Below are 14,269 nucleotides of genomic sequence, written 5' to 3'. Positions count from 1 at the left end.
GGCATAGGAAAAGAGATATGTTTGTTTCGAATTCATTTGGCATAAGCCGGCTATCAATGTAAAACCTTTTTTCGGAGGGTTCAAGTGTGGTTTTTGTTGGGTTTAATAAACTGCCTGAATTTATTCTGATAATTGGTTGATAGTTTTGCTGCAAGTAGAGGATGCTGATGAGGAATGTGGTAATTCCGAAACGTGCGTCCATCCAACCATCTTGCAGTCTATAGGGCTTTGCCCAAATAAATTTGACAAACATTCTTTTCCTCTGTTGGTTAAGCTACTCTTGTAGTTTAGTCAATGTATGGTTTTAAGCTGAAATAAAAAAACGACAACAATGCTTAAAGAACAAAACCAACAATAACAAAACAAAACAAATGGAAATTTTATAAATTTTTAAATTTTTTTTTACCTTTCGCCTGGACGGAGAATCGAACCGCGGACCATGCAATTTGTAACCCAACACACTAGCCGTTTTTGTCATCAATAGACAATTACCCATATAAGTTATATTTAAATAGCATAGCTTGCGGCGCCCACGAGCCGATTAAACAAAGTTTATTTCACAGAAAAATACATTTAGTTGGGCACCATGGAGCAGTGGTTGCTACGTCTGACTTGCATGCCAAGGGTCGTGGGTTCGATCCCTGCATCGACCAAAGTTTTTTTTTTGTTTTTGTTTTTTTTTACATATATTCCAGATATGTTAGGAAGATTCCGAAAAAATGTTCAACATTACATTGTAGTATATTAAATTTTGAACTGTAAAATGTGTCTTATTAAAGACCTAAAGTCAGAAAAGAACAGTGTTTGATATAAACGAAATGGACTGTGTTGTTGGTTCAAAAATAACTTTTTTTATACCCTCCACCATAGGATGGGGGTATATTAACTTTGTCATTCCGTTTGTAACACATCGAAATATTGCTCTAAGACCCCATAAAGTATATCTATTCTGGGTCGTGGTGAAATTCTGAGTCGATCTGAGCATGTCCGTCCGTCCGTCCGTCTGTTGAAATCACGCTAACTCCGAACGAAACAAGCTATCGACTTGATCAGGATGAAATTTGGTACATGGTGTTAGTATATGGTCTCTAACAACCATGCAAAAATTGGTCCATATCGGTCCACTTTAACGTATAGCCCCCATATAAACGGACCCCCAAATTTGGATTGCGATTGCTCTAAGAGAAGCAAATTGCATCAGATCCGGCTGAAATTTGGTACATGGTGTTAGTATGTGGTCTCTAACAACCATGCAAAAATTGGTCCACATCGGTCCATAATTATATATACCCCCCATATAAACCGATCCTCCGATTTGGCTTGCGGAGCTTCTAAGAGAAGCAAATTTCATCCGATCCGGCTGAAATTTGGTACGTGGTGTTAGTATATGGTCTCTAACAACCATGCAAGAATTGGTCCATATGGGTCCATAATTATATATAGCCCCCATATAAATCGATCCCCAGATTTGTCCTCCGGAGCCTCTGGAGGAGCAAAATTCATCCGATCCGGCTGAAATTTGGAACATGGTGTTAGAATGTGGTCTCTAACAAACACGCAAGAATTGGTCGATATCGGTCCATAATTATATATAGCCCCCATATAAACCGTTCCCCAGATTTGATCTCCGGAGCCTCTTGGAGGAGCAAAATACATCCGATCCGTTTGAAACTTGCAACGTGGTGTTAGTATAAGGCCGCTAATAACTATGCCAAAATTGGTCCATATCGGTCTATAGTTATATATAGCCGATCCCCAATCACACAAAAATTGGTCCATATCGGTTTATAATCATGGTTGCCACTCGAGTCAAAAATAATCTACCAAAATTTTATTTTTATAGAAAACATTGTCAAAATGTTATTTCTATAGAAAATTTTGTCAAAATTTTATTTCTATAGAAAATTTTGTCAAAATTTTATTTCTATAGATAATTTTTTCCAAATTTTATTTCTTGTCAAAATTTTACTTCTATAGAAAATGTTGTCACAATTTTATTTGTATACAAAATTTTGCCAACATTTTATTTCTAGAGAAAATTTTATCAAAATTTTATTTCTATAGAAAATTTATTTCTATAGACTTTTTTTAAAATTTTACTTCTATAGAAAATGTTGTCAAAATTTTATTTTGTCAAAATTTTATTTCTATAGAAACTTTAAACTTAATTATATACGTATTTAATCGGCCTTTTCTAGTTTAATATATACCACGTATGGACTATGTGGTATATATTACGGTATTAGGTTTTAAGATACCTTGCCATCGGCTTCAGTAGAAGTTCCTACGCAATCCATGGTGGAGGGTACATAAGCTTCGGCCTGGCCGAACTTACGGCCGTATATACTTGTTATAAAATTAACATTTTGTAACAAACGATTTTTTTTGGTGATAAAAGTGTATGCTTTTCGAAGCAATTCAAAAAACTCTAACAAAAGAAAAACGTATTCGGTACACGTTTTCAAACGTTTTTTTTTTCTTTGCGTGTACCTTATATATTCCAGCGGAACTAGAATCTGTTGGTATGCCTCTGGCCACCTGCAAGCTCTTACTGCGTGAAAAGACTGTTATGATGGTGAATGTCCGATGGGAGGATTGTAAGGGTTGCAACGACACTAAGCAAATTTGGCCCCATTTAAACTTAAACCGCACACTAGATATGCTAGTGTTCTCAAGACGTCAGATATCACTCCTGATATCTGCTATAACGTGTCGCTGCCAGATAGACGATTTTGTAAAATCTATTGGCGCGAAAAGGAATCAATTAAACACCTCTTGTGTGAGTGTCCTGCATTTTGTGTTAGGCGTAAGCGAATTTTAGGGGCATATAGCTTTAGATTACTGGCGGACCTGGAAAACGTTAACTTAAGCAGTCTGCTAATGTTTTTGGAACAATCTGGTTAGTTCAACAGAAGAAAATAATCGAGAAGATTCAGCGGTTAAAACTAGTAGAGCCCATATGTAATAGGTACTTTTGGTTAATGTGGTATCACAATGGACTGAATAGTCTAAGTGAGTCTGAAACTTAATCGGGCTGTCACTTTAACCTAACCTAACCTGTGTTTGTAAAAAATCTTACAGTGTGGCCGATCGCTATGAATTGTCGGACGTCAGTAAACAAGCAGCAATATCGATTATGTCTTCGAGCATAACTTATATTGTAGCCAATATTTGGGATATGTGCGACACGAACACTGTCGTCCAGATAAACTTATAGTCTAGACGGAGCATTATATGGCATGTCTTTTCAACAAAACGATGCCACATGGCACACGGCATGCGTAACTATGAAGTTATTGAGATGTGAGTTCGGTAAACATTTTATTTCACGTTCCGGACTGCTCAATTGACCACCTGGATTCGTACGATTTAACACCTTTAGGCAATTTTTGTGAGGCTATGTAAAAGCTCATGTCTATACAGACATGCCCCTTTCAATTGACTCCTTGGGATACAACATTGAAGCATTTATTCGTGAAATACCGGCCGAAACGTTGCAAAGAGTATGCAAAAATTGTACAAAGCGTATGGATCATTCTTATTTCTAACATCTAGTACACGCAGAGAAGAAACATGATTGTCACAATCATATTCGAAGAGCAAAATAATATGATAGGAGCTATTTTTGTGGCGACATTTTCACCTCCAAACATGTTGGGTCAGTGAACATAGTTCTAAGAAAAATAAAATTGTCATCATCTAAAATGTTATTATATTGATAAAAAGAATTTTATTTCCATTAAAAGACAATGGTCACGATCTAAAATGTTATGGTATTCGTCAAAAATGTTTTTCTTCCAGTTAAAAGAACATGGTCACAACCTAAAATGTTTTGATCTTTATGCAAAAAAAAAATTTTCGTCGTCGAAAAAAGGACGCAACTTGAGAAAAGAAAACACAAAATTAACTTTATATATTTTTTTTTTATTTATTTATAAACTAATTCATTGTTTATTTTTATTTATATATAATTTTACACAATCTATTTTGGATCAATTTCAACAATAAGTAATCATTCCATATTTACTTCGTGCCCATCAAATGTACCAACGCAGACATCATGTAACTTCAAATAAAAATAAATTATACCATAATCAAAATGCAGAACAAACAAGTAAGGAAAGTCTAAAGTCGGGCGGGGCCGACTATATTATACCCTGCACCACTCTGTAGATCTAAATTTTCGATACCATATCACATCCGTCAAATGTATTGGGTGGAGATATATAAAGGTTTGTCCCAAATACATACATTTAAATATCACGAGATCTGGACAGAATTTGATAGACTTCTACAAAATCTATAGACTCAAAATTTAAGTTGGCTAATGCACTAGGGTGGAACACAATTTTAGTAAAAATATATGGGAAACATTTAAATCTGAAGCAATTTTAAGGAAACTTCGAAAAAGTTTATTTATGATTTATGGCTCGATATATATGTATTAGAAGTTTAGGAAAATTAGAGTCATTTTTACAACTTTTCGACTAAGCAGTGGCGATTTTACAAGGGAAATGTTGGTATTTTGACCATTTTTGTCGAAATCAGAAAAACATATATGGGAGCTATATCTAAATCTGAACCGATTTCAACCTAATTTGGCACGCATAGCAACAATGCTAATTCTACTGCCTGTGTAAAATTTCAACTAAATCGGACCAAAAAATTGGCCTCTGTGGTCATATGAGTGTAAATCGGGCGAAAGCTATATATGGGAGATATATCTAAATCTGAACCGATTTCAACCAAATTTGGCACGCATAGCTACAATGCTAATTCTACTCCCTGTGCAAAATTTCAACTAAATCGGAGTTAAAAATTGGCCTCTGTGGTCATATGAGTGTAAATCGAGCGAAAGCTATATATGGGAGCTATATCTAAATCTGAACCGATTTCAACCAAATGTGGCACGCATAGCTACAATGCTAATTCTACTCCCTGTTCAAAATTTCAACTAAATCGGAGCAAAAAAATGGCCTTTGTGGTCATATGAGTGTAAATTGGGTGAACGATATATATGGGAGCTATATCTAAATCTGAACCGATTTCAATAAAATTTTGCACACTAGACTACACTACTAATTGAACTCCTAGTGCAAAATTTCAACCAAATTGGGGTAATACTCAGGCTTCTAGGGCCGTATAAGTGCATATCGGGCGAAAGATATATATGGGAGCTAAATCTAAATCTGAACCGATTTCTTCCAAAATCAATAGGGTTCTATTTTGACACAAAACACATACTTGTGCCAAATTCGAAGTCGATTGGGCTTAATTTACTACCTAATCCCTTGGTTACAAAAATGTGTTCACGGACAGACGGACAGACGGACATGGCTATATCGACTCAGGAGCCCACCCTAAGCATTTTTGTCAAAGACACCATGTGTCTATCTCGTCTCCTTCTGGGTGTTGCAAACATATGCACTAATTTATAATACCCTGTTCCACAGTGTGGCGCAGGGTATAAAAACAGGTACAGTTTTTTAATTACACTTTCCTTTTTTGTGTTCACATAAAACCACGTGCCACTTCTGAATTCTCCGTCCATTCCAAGAAACAATCAACACACGACTGACGCACAAAATGAAAATCATGTGTACCTGTTCAATGTTTTTATAAAATTCTTTTCGCTGCAAAAAAATTAAAATGGTCACGAGAACAATGTACATGGTCTTTATGGCCATGTAATGGTTCTAGATATGTCTATACGTAACATATAAAATACTTTTTTTCTCTGAAAAAAAGTACAAAAAAGGAATGGTCAGGTACAGGATTTTCCCGACCATGTAATGGTCTCAAATTCTATCATTTAAATAATAGAACATGTTTGCGGCATTTGAGAACCATTTAAATGCTTATTGCCAACATATATTTTTCTCCGCTCGAAAATTATTTTTACAAAGAAAAAATACAGGATTTTCGCGACAATTACATGCTCTATATAGGCATTAAATGATGCTGCAACCATGTTCAAACATGTTTTTTCTGTGAATGTACCTAAGGTTCATCATTATACATACACGCAAAAAAACGTGTATCGCAAACGTTGTTCTTTTTTTACTGTTTTTTGAATTCTTTCAAAAAGTTCAACCCTTTATAACCAAACAAAAAAACTAGTTTTTATTCCAACATCACAGTCCATTTCGTTCATATCAAGCACTGTTCTTTTCTACGAGGGGTTTTAGACGATGCAATTGGTTACGTGCAATTTTTTGTATTCTCTTTTAAAGTTGCTTCTTAAAAACATCAGCATTTATACGGTGCAATTTTGCATGCAATACGCTTGAAATTGTTTGACGTTTATTCGTTCAATCTTCTTTAATTGGTAATTCGTAACAATAAAATACATAGTGAAAAAAAATATTTAAGCAATTGCAAAATTAAAAATGGAAGACAATAACGAAAAAATCATTGAATCACCACAACACGTATGTTTTCATATTTTTAAAACACCTAAACACGTTGAAAGCAGAATACAAATAAAGCAAATGAACAAGAGTACAAACGACAGTGAAGAGAAATGTCAAAAAATTGCAAGAGGAACGGAAAACAAGAGAGAGGGATAAATACTGCACTGGTAGAAAAAAGGCGGTACGTGGCCATTACCGTTTGGTATTAATAGATTGGTTCACGTTACCTGTTAATTTTGATACCACTTTATATAAAGTCATTTACATCCGATATTATTTTGGTATTAACCAGGGGTGTGGAGTCGAGCCAATTTTGCTTGACTCCGACTCCAGCATTTTTCATCAGCTCGACTCCGACTCCGGAGTCGACTCCGGGTAATATAACTACATCTCATTTTAATACCACTAATTTGTAGTTCTATTGTGGGTGTACCGTAAGTGGACCGATATAAAGTATCGTATTTATTTATGTGTGCAAACAAAAAGGTCTTAATTTCACATTAGATGCCAATTGAACTCTATATTTCAAATTTATGGCAATGTTTAAAAAATAAAATAATGATATAAATACCCATCATAATATGAGAATATACCAACAGTATATGTATTTGTGGACCAAAATTATTGAACTATTTCAAATCCTTTAAATTTGTTGCGAGCTAAAGGTTTATATTCCCATATGCATGAATTTGAATCTGAATCGATTAAGACAAAATTGTATATACTTCTACAAAATCTATGCACTTAAAATTTAAATCTAACGTTATGGGACGTAACACAATTTAAAAATTTTAACGAAAAATAAAAATACAAAGGAAAGTCTAAAGTCGGGCGGGCCAATTATAATATACTCTGCACAACTTTGTATTTAGATCTACATTTTGATAAAATCTCAAATCAGACTTCTACAAAACTCGGGCAATATTTGGGAAATATTTATAATTGTTTAGACAATTTCGCAAAAATGCATTTATGATTCATTCATTGAAAAATTTGAAAATTTGAGTCATTTCTACAAGTTTTCGACTCAGCAGTGAGTATCAGTGAGCATACAATTTTAGAAAAATTTTTGTCTAGTAAATAAAATTTTGCAAAATTTTATATAGAAATAAAATTTTGCAAAATTTTCTACAGAAACAAAATTTTGACTAAATTTTCTATAGAAATAAAATTTTGGCAAAATTTTCTATAGAAATCAAATTTTTACCAAATATATAGAAATAAAATTTTTATAGAAATAAAATTTGGCAAAAATTTTTGTAGAAATAAAAGTTTGACAAAAATATCAATATCAACTTAAAAAAAAATATTCATATAATCTCATGTGTAGAAAATTTTATTATGCAAAGGTATGTATACAATATTTTTATAATATTAAATTGAGACGACGGGCTTTTTGGGCAGCAAATAAATCAATGACTACTTCAGTCGGCACATTTAATCGGCGATGAACCGACATTAATGCCAATCCTTTGAGTCTACTCTCGCCAGTCGAATTTCTAAGATACGTCTTTACTCTCTTCATTTTTGAAAATGAACGTTCGTATGAGCACGTAGTAACTGCAGGGATGGAAAATGCAGTACTAAAGTACTTTTTTCAATACTTTGTCACCCCGGTCAGTACCGTAGTACCCCTGCGAATGATTTAGTACCTTTTGTGTAGACATTTTTGAGTCGATATCAGATTTATGGTACAATAGCTTTGACAAAATATTTTAATATTTTGAGAAAGTCTTTATCAACCTTATTTGCTAAAGTCTTTTACAAATATGGCAAAACAGACATGTTCATGTGGGAAGAAAATCTCGAGTTTGTAAAAGATATAGTCAAAAACAGGATTTTATTGAGCTCAAGAATGTTTTAGTCGAAAAAAGAATGCGATTCTATATTATCAATTTTTTATTTCGGTAGAAAATGTTGTCTAAATTTTATTTCTATATAGAATTTTTGCAAAATTTTATTTTTATAGATAATTTTGTCAAAATTTTATTTCAATTGAAAATTTTGTAAAAATGTTATTTCTATAGGAAATTTTTGCAAAACTTTATTTCTATAGAAAAAATTTTGCAAAATTTTTTTCTATAGAATTTTTTTGCAAAATTTTATTTCCCTTCGTTTTGTTTTGTTATTGTTGGTTTTGTTCTTTAAGCATTGTTGTTGTTTTTTTATTGCAGCTTAAAACCATACATTGACTAAACTACAAGTGTAGCTTAACCAACAGAGGAAAAGAATGTTTGTCAAATTTATTTGGGCAAAGCCCTATAGACTGCAAGATGGTTGGATGGACGCACGTTTCGGAATTACCACATTCCTCATCAGCATCCCCTACTTGCAGCAAAACTATCAACCAATTATAAGAATAAATTCAGGCAGTTCATTAAACCCAACAATAAACAACACTTGAACCTTCCGAAAAAAAAGGTTTTTGTATGATAGCCGGCTATAGAAAATTTTTGCAAAATTTTATTTATATAGAAAATTTTTTCAAAATTTTATTTTCTTTAAAATTCAGTCTCTTGACAATAATCTTCCAGTGAAATTTTTGTTGAAATTTAGTAAAAACTACCTTTCCGCTCAAAAAATACCTTTTTTGTACTTTCTTAAAAATTGTATTTTCCATCCCTGAGTTACTGGCAAAGTGACAAAAATTTTTAAAAGAATATGCACGTTTGGAAATATCTCTTTATTGCACTCTCCAAGTGCTTCCATCGCTGAATTAGGCAGGTTCTTTTCGCAGGTTTTGCGCCATGTGTTTGGCTGTTTCGTTGTTGTTGTTATGGCCAAACAAAGCGAGTCATGTTCACAAAAAGAACAACAAACACACATAAAAAGCAGAAATACATTTTCCAAAAATGAAATTTGTGGTGCGAGAACAAAACAATTTGTTTTTTTCGACCGTCGTTTGACGGGCTTTTCAACTAGTATTCTAGGATTTGTGCAAGTTTTATAGGTAAGCGTTTTCAAAATAAAACCTTCAGCTTTCCTTCAACATCTTCGATAAGATTTTTCTATGCAGCTAAAAATATATATTTATTTATATAAAAATATTCATTCATTTCGTGGAAGGGGGGGGGGGGGGGTTGATCCCCCTCATCACCCCCCTGAATACGGGGGGTGATGATATAGACTGCAAGATGGTTGGATGGACGCACGTTTCGGAATTACCACATTCCTCATCAGCATCCCCTACTTGCAGCAAAACTATCAACCAATTATAAGAATAAATTCAGGCAGTTCATTAAACCCAACAATAAACAACACTTGAACCTTCCGAAAAAAAAGGTTTTTGTATGATAGCCGGCTATAGAAAATTTTTGCAAAATTTTATTTATATAGACAATTTTTTCAAAAATTTATTTTCTTTAAAATTCAGTCTCTTGACAATAATATTCCAGTGAAATTTTTGTTGAAATTTAGTAAAAACTACCTTTCCGCTCAAAAAATACCTTTTTTGTACTTTCTTAAAAATTGTATTTTCCATCCCTGAGTTACTGGCAAAGTGACAAAAATTTTTAAAAGAATATGCACGTTTGGAAATATCTCTTTATTGCACTCTCCAAGTGCTTCCATCGCTGAATTAGGCAGGTTCTTTTCGCAGGTTTTGCGCCATGTGTTTGGCTGTTTCGTTGTTGTTGTTATGGCCAAACAAAGCGAGTCATGTTCACAAAAAGAACAACAAACACACATAAAAAGCAGAAATACATTTTCCAAAAATGAAATTTGTGGTGCGAGAACAAAACAATTTGTTTTTTTCGACCGTCGTTTGACGGGCTTTTCAACTAGTATTCTAGGATTTGTGCAAGTTTTATAGGTAAGCGTTTTCAAAATAAAACCTTCAGCTTTCCTTCAACATCTTCGATAAGATTTTTCTATGCAGCTAAAAATATATATTTATTTATATAAAAATATTCATTCATTTCGTGGAAGGGGGGGGTTGATCCCCCTCATCACCCCTCTGAATACGGCCTTGATCAGTGAGCATCAGTAAGTAAGAAAATTTTGAGAAATTTTGCTATAGAAATAAAATTTGACAATTTTTTCTTATAGAAATAAAAGTTTGAAAAAATTATCAATAAAAATACAATTTTAGAAAAAATTTTTGTGTAGTAAATAAAATTCTGCAAAATATTCTACAGAAACAAAATTTTGACTAAATTTTCTATAGAAATAAAATTTTGAAAAAATTTTCTATAGAAATAAAATTTTGACAAAATTTTCTATAGAAATAAAATTTTGACAAAATTTTCTATAGAAATAAAATTTTGACCAAATTTTCTAATAAAAAAATCGATTACTATAAAATTTTGGCAAAATTTTCTATAGAAATAAAATTTTGACTTAAATTTTTATATTCGTTTTGTTTGTTATTGTTGGCTTCTCTTCAATCGTTATTGTTGTTTTTGATCTCAGCTTAAAGCCAATAAAATAAAATTATCCCCCTCATCACCCCCTTGAATACGGCCTTGATCAGTGAGCATCAGTAAGTAAGAAAATTTTGAGAAATTTTGCTATAGAAATAAAATTTGACAATTTTTTCTTATAGAAATAAAAGTTTGAAAAAATTATCAATAAAAATACAATTTTAGAAAAAATTTTTGTGTAGTAAATAAAATTCTTCAAAATATTCTACAGAAACAAAATTTTGACTAAATTTTCTATAGAAATAAAATTTTGAAAAAAATTTCTATAGAAATAAAATTTTGACAAAATTTTCTATAGAAATAAAATTTTGACCAAATTTTCTAATAAAAAAATCGATTACTATAAAATTTTGGCAAAATTTTCTATAGAAATAAAATTTTGACTTAAATTTTTATATTCGTTTTTTTTTTTTTGTTATTGTTGGCTTCTCTTCAATCGTTATTGTTGTTTTTGATCTCAGCTTAAAGCCAATAAAATAAAATTATCAATAGAAATAAAATTTAAAAAAAAAAATTTTGTGTAACAAACAAAATTTTGCAAAATTTTCTATAGAAATAAAATTTTGCAAAATATTCTGTAGAAACAAAATGTTGACTCACTTTTCTATAGAAATAAAATGTTGACAAAATTTTCTATAGAAAAAAATATTTCTATAGTAATAAAATTTTGAATTAATTTTTTATAGAAATAATTTTTTTTTTTTTGCTATAGAAATAAAATTTTGACAAAACTTTTTATAGAAATAATATTTTGACAAAATTTTCTATAAAAAACAACTTTGAAAAAATTTTTTGTCAATATTCCACATATGTATTCGGCCTTAAAATAAAATTAAAATAAAAATAATATCGATTGTTCGAAATATTTCAAATAAATTGATATGGGCATTAAAATGGATCGATCCAGCCCATCTGCCAGTCTAACATTCTAGGAAATATAAAAAGATAGCCCTAATTGGAAGTTGATTTTCATTTACAATCATGCTGTACATTGATCGAATGAATAACGCAATGGAAACTAATTTGCGTAAAAACTTGCTTAGTTACAAAAATGTGAAGTGTTTTAAAAAATTTGGTTTAGCCGGAGTCGGAGTCGAGCAAAATTTTTACGACTCCGACTCCAGCAAAATCTTCAGACTCCGACTCCGGCTCCACAGCCCAGGTATTAACTATAAAACGTAAACGATATGTAGCCGTTGCTGAAAACTAGTTGACCGCCTTGGTAGATAATTTTTTTCACTTAGTGCAAACGACAATGTTTGTAGGAAACACAAGTAAAGAAAGTCTAAAGTCGGGCGGGGCCGACTATATTGTACCCTGCACCACTTTGTAGATCTAAATTTTCGATACCATATCACATCCATCAAATGTGTTGGGTGCTATATAAAGGGTGATTTGTTAAGAGCTTGATAACTTTTTTTTAAAAAAAACGCATAAAATTTGCAAAATCTCATCGGTTCTTTATTTGAAACGTTAGATTGGTCCATGACATTTACTTTTTGAAGATAATTTCATTTAAATGTTGACCGCGGCTGCGTCTTAGGTGGTCCATTCGGAAAGTCCAATTTTGGGCAACTTTTTCGAGCATTTCGGCCGGAATAGCCCGAATTTCTTCGGAAATGTTGTCTTCCAAAGCTGGAATAGTTGCTGGCTTATTTCTGTAGACTTTAGACTTGACGTAGCCCCACAAAAAATAGTCTAAAGGCGTCAAATCGCATGATCTTGGTGGCCAACTTACCGGTCCATTTCTTGAGATGAATTGTTCTCCGAAGTTTTCCCTCAAAATGGCCATAGAATCGCGAGCTGTGTGGCATGTAGCGCCATCTTGTTGAAACCACATGTCAACCAAGTTCAGTTCTTCCATTTTTGGCAACAAAAAGTTTGTTAGCATCGAACGATAGCGATCGCCATTCACCGTAACGTTGCGTCCAACAGCATCTTTGAAAAAATACGGTCCAATGATTCCACCAGCGTACAAACCACACCAAACAGTGCATTTTTCGGGATGCATGGGCAGTTCTTGAACGGCTTCTGGTTGCTCTTCACTCCAAATGCGGCAATTTTGCTTATTTACGTAGCCATTCAACCAGAAATGAGCCTCATCGCTGAACAAAATTTGTCGATAAAAAAGCGGATTTTCTGCCACTGATTTTGGTAATAAAATTCAATGATTTGCAAGCGTTGCTCGTTAGTAAGTCTATTCATGATGAAATGTCAAAGCATACTGAGCATCTTTCTCTTTGACACCATGTCTGAAATCCCACGTGATCTGTCAAATACTAATGCATGAAAATCCTAACCTCAAAAGAATCACCCTTTATAAAGGTTTGTCCCAAATACATACATTTAAATATCACTCGATTTGGACAGAATTTGATAGACTTTTACAAAATCTATAGACTCAAAATGTAAGTTGGCTAATGCACTAGGGTGAAACACAATTTTAGTAAAAAACTAGTAAGGAAAGTCTAAAGTCGGGCGGGGCCGACTATATTATACCCTGCACCACTTTGTAGACCTAAATTTTCGATACCATATCACATGCGTCAAATGTGTTGGGGGCTATATATAAAGGTTTGTCCCATATACATACATTTAAATATCACTCGATCTGGACAGAATTTGATAGACTTCTACAAAATCTATAGACTCAAAATTTAAGTCGGCTAATGCACTAGGGTGGAACACAATGTTAGTAAAAAATATGGGAAACATTTAAATCTGAAGCAATTTTAAGGAAACTTCGAAAAAGTTTATTTATGATTTATCTCTCGATATATATGTATTAGAAGTTTAGGAAAATTAGAGTCATCTTTACAACTTTTTGACTAAGCAGTGGCGATTTTACAAGGAAAATGTTGGTATTTTGACCATTTGTGTCGAAATCAGAAAAACATATATGGGAGCTATATCTTAATCTGAACCGATTTCAACCTAATTTGGCACGCATAGCAACAATGCTACTTCTACTGCCTGTGTAAAATTTCAACTAAATCGGACCAAAAAATTGGCCTCTGTGGTCATATGAGTGTAAATCGGGCGAAAGCTATATATGGGAGATATATCTAAATCTGAACCGATTTCAACCAAATTTGGCACGCATAGCTACAATGCTAATTCTACTCCCTGTGCAAAATTTCAACTAAATCGGAGTTAAAAATTGGCCTCTGTGGTCATATGAGTGTAAATCGGGCGAAAGCTATATATTGGAGCTATATCTAAATCTGAACCGATTTCAACCAAATTTTGCACGCATAGCTACAATGCTAATTCTACTCCCTGTGCAAAATTTCAACCAAATTGGGGTAAGGTTAGGTTAGGTTAGGTTAAAGTGGCAGCCCGATTAAGATTCAGGCTCACTTAGACTATTCAGTCCATTGTGATACCACATTAACTAAAAGTACCTATTACATATGGGCACTTCTAGTTTTAACC

This window comes from Haematobia irritans, chromosome 4 (assembly GCF_050003625.1).
Source record: "Haematobia irritans isolate KBUSLIRL chromosome 4, ASM5000362v1, whole genome shotgun sequence".
Taxonomy (NCBI): domain Eukaryota; kingdom Metazoa; phylum Arthropoda; class Insecta; order Diptera; family Muscidae; genus Haematobia; species Haematobia irritans.
This window is presented reverse-complemented; position numbering follows the sequence as displayed.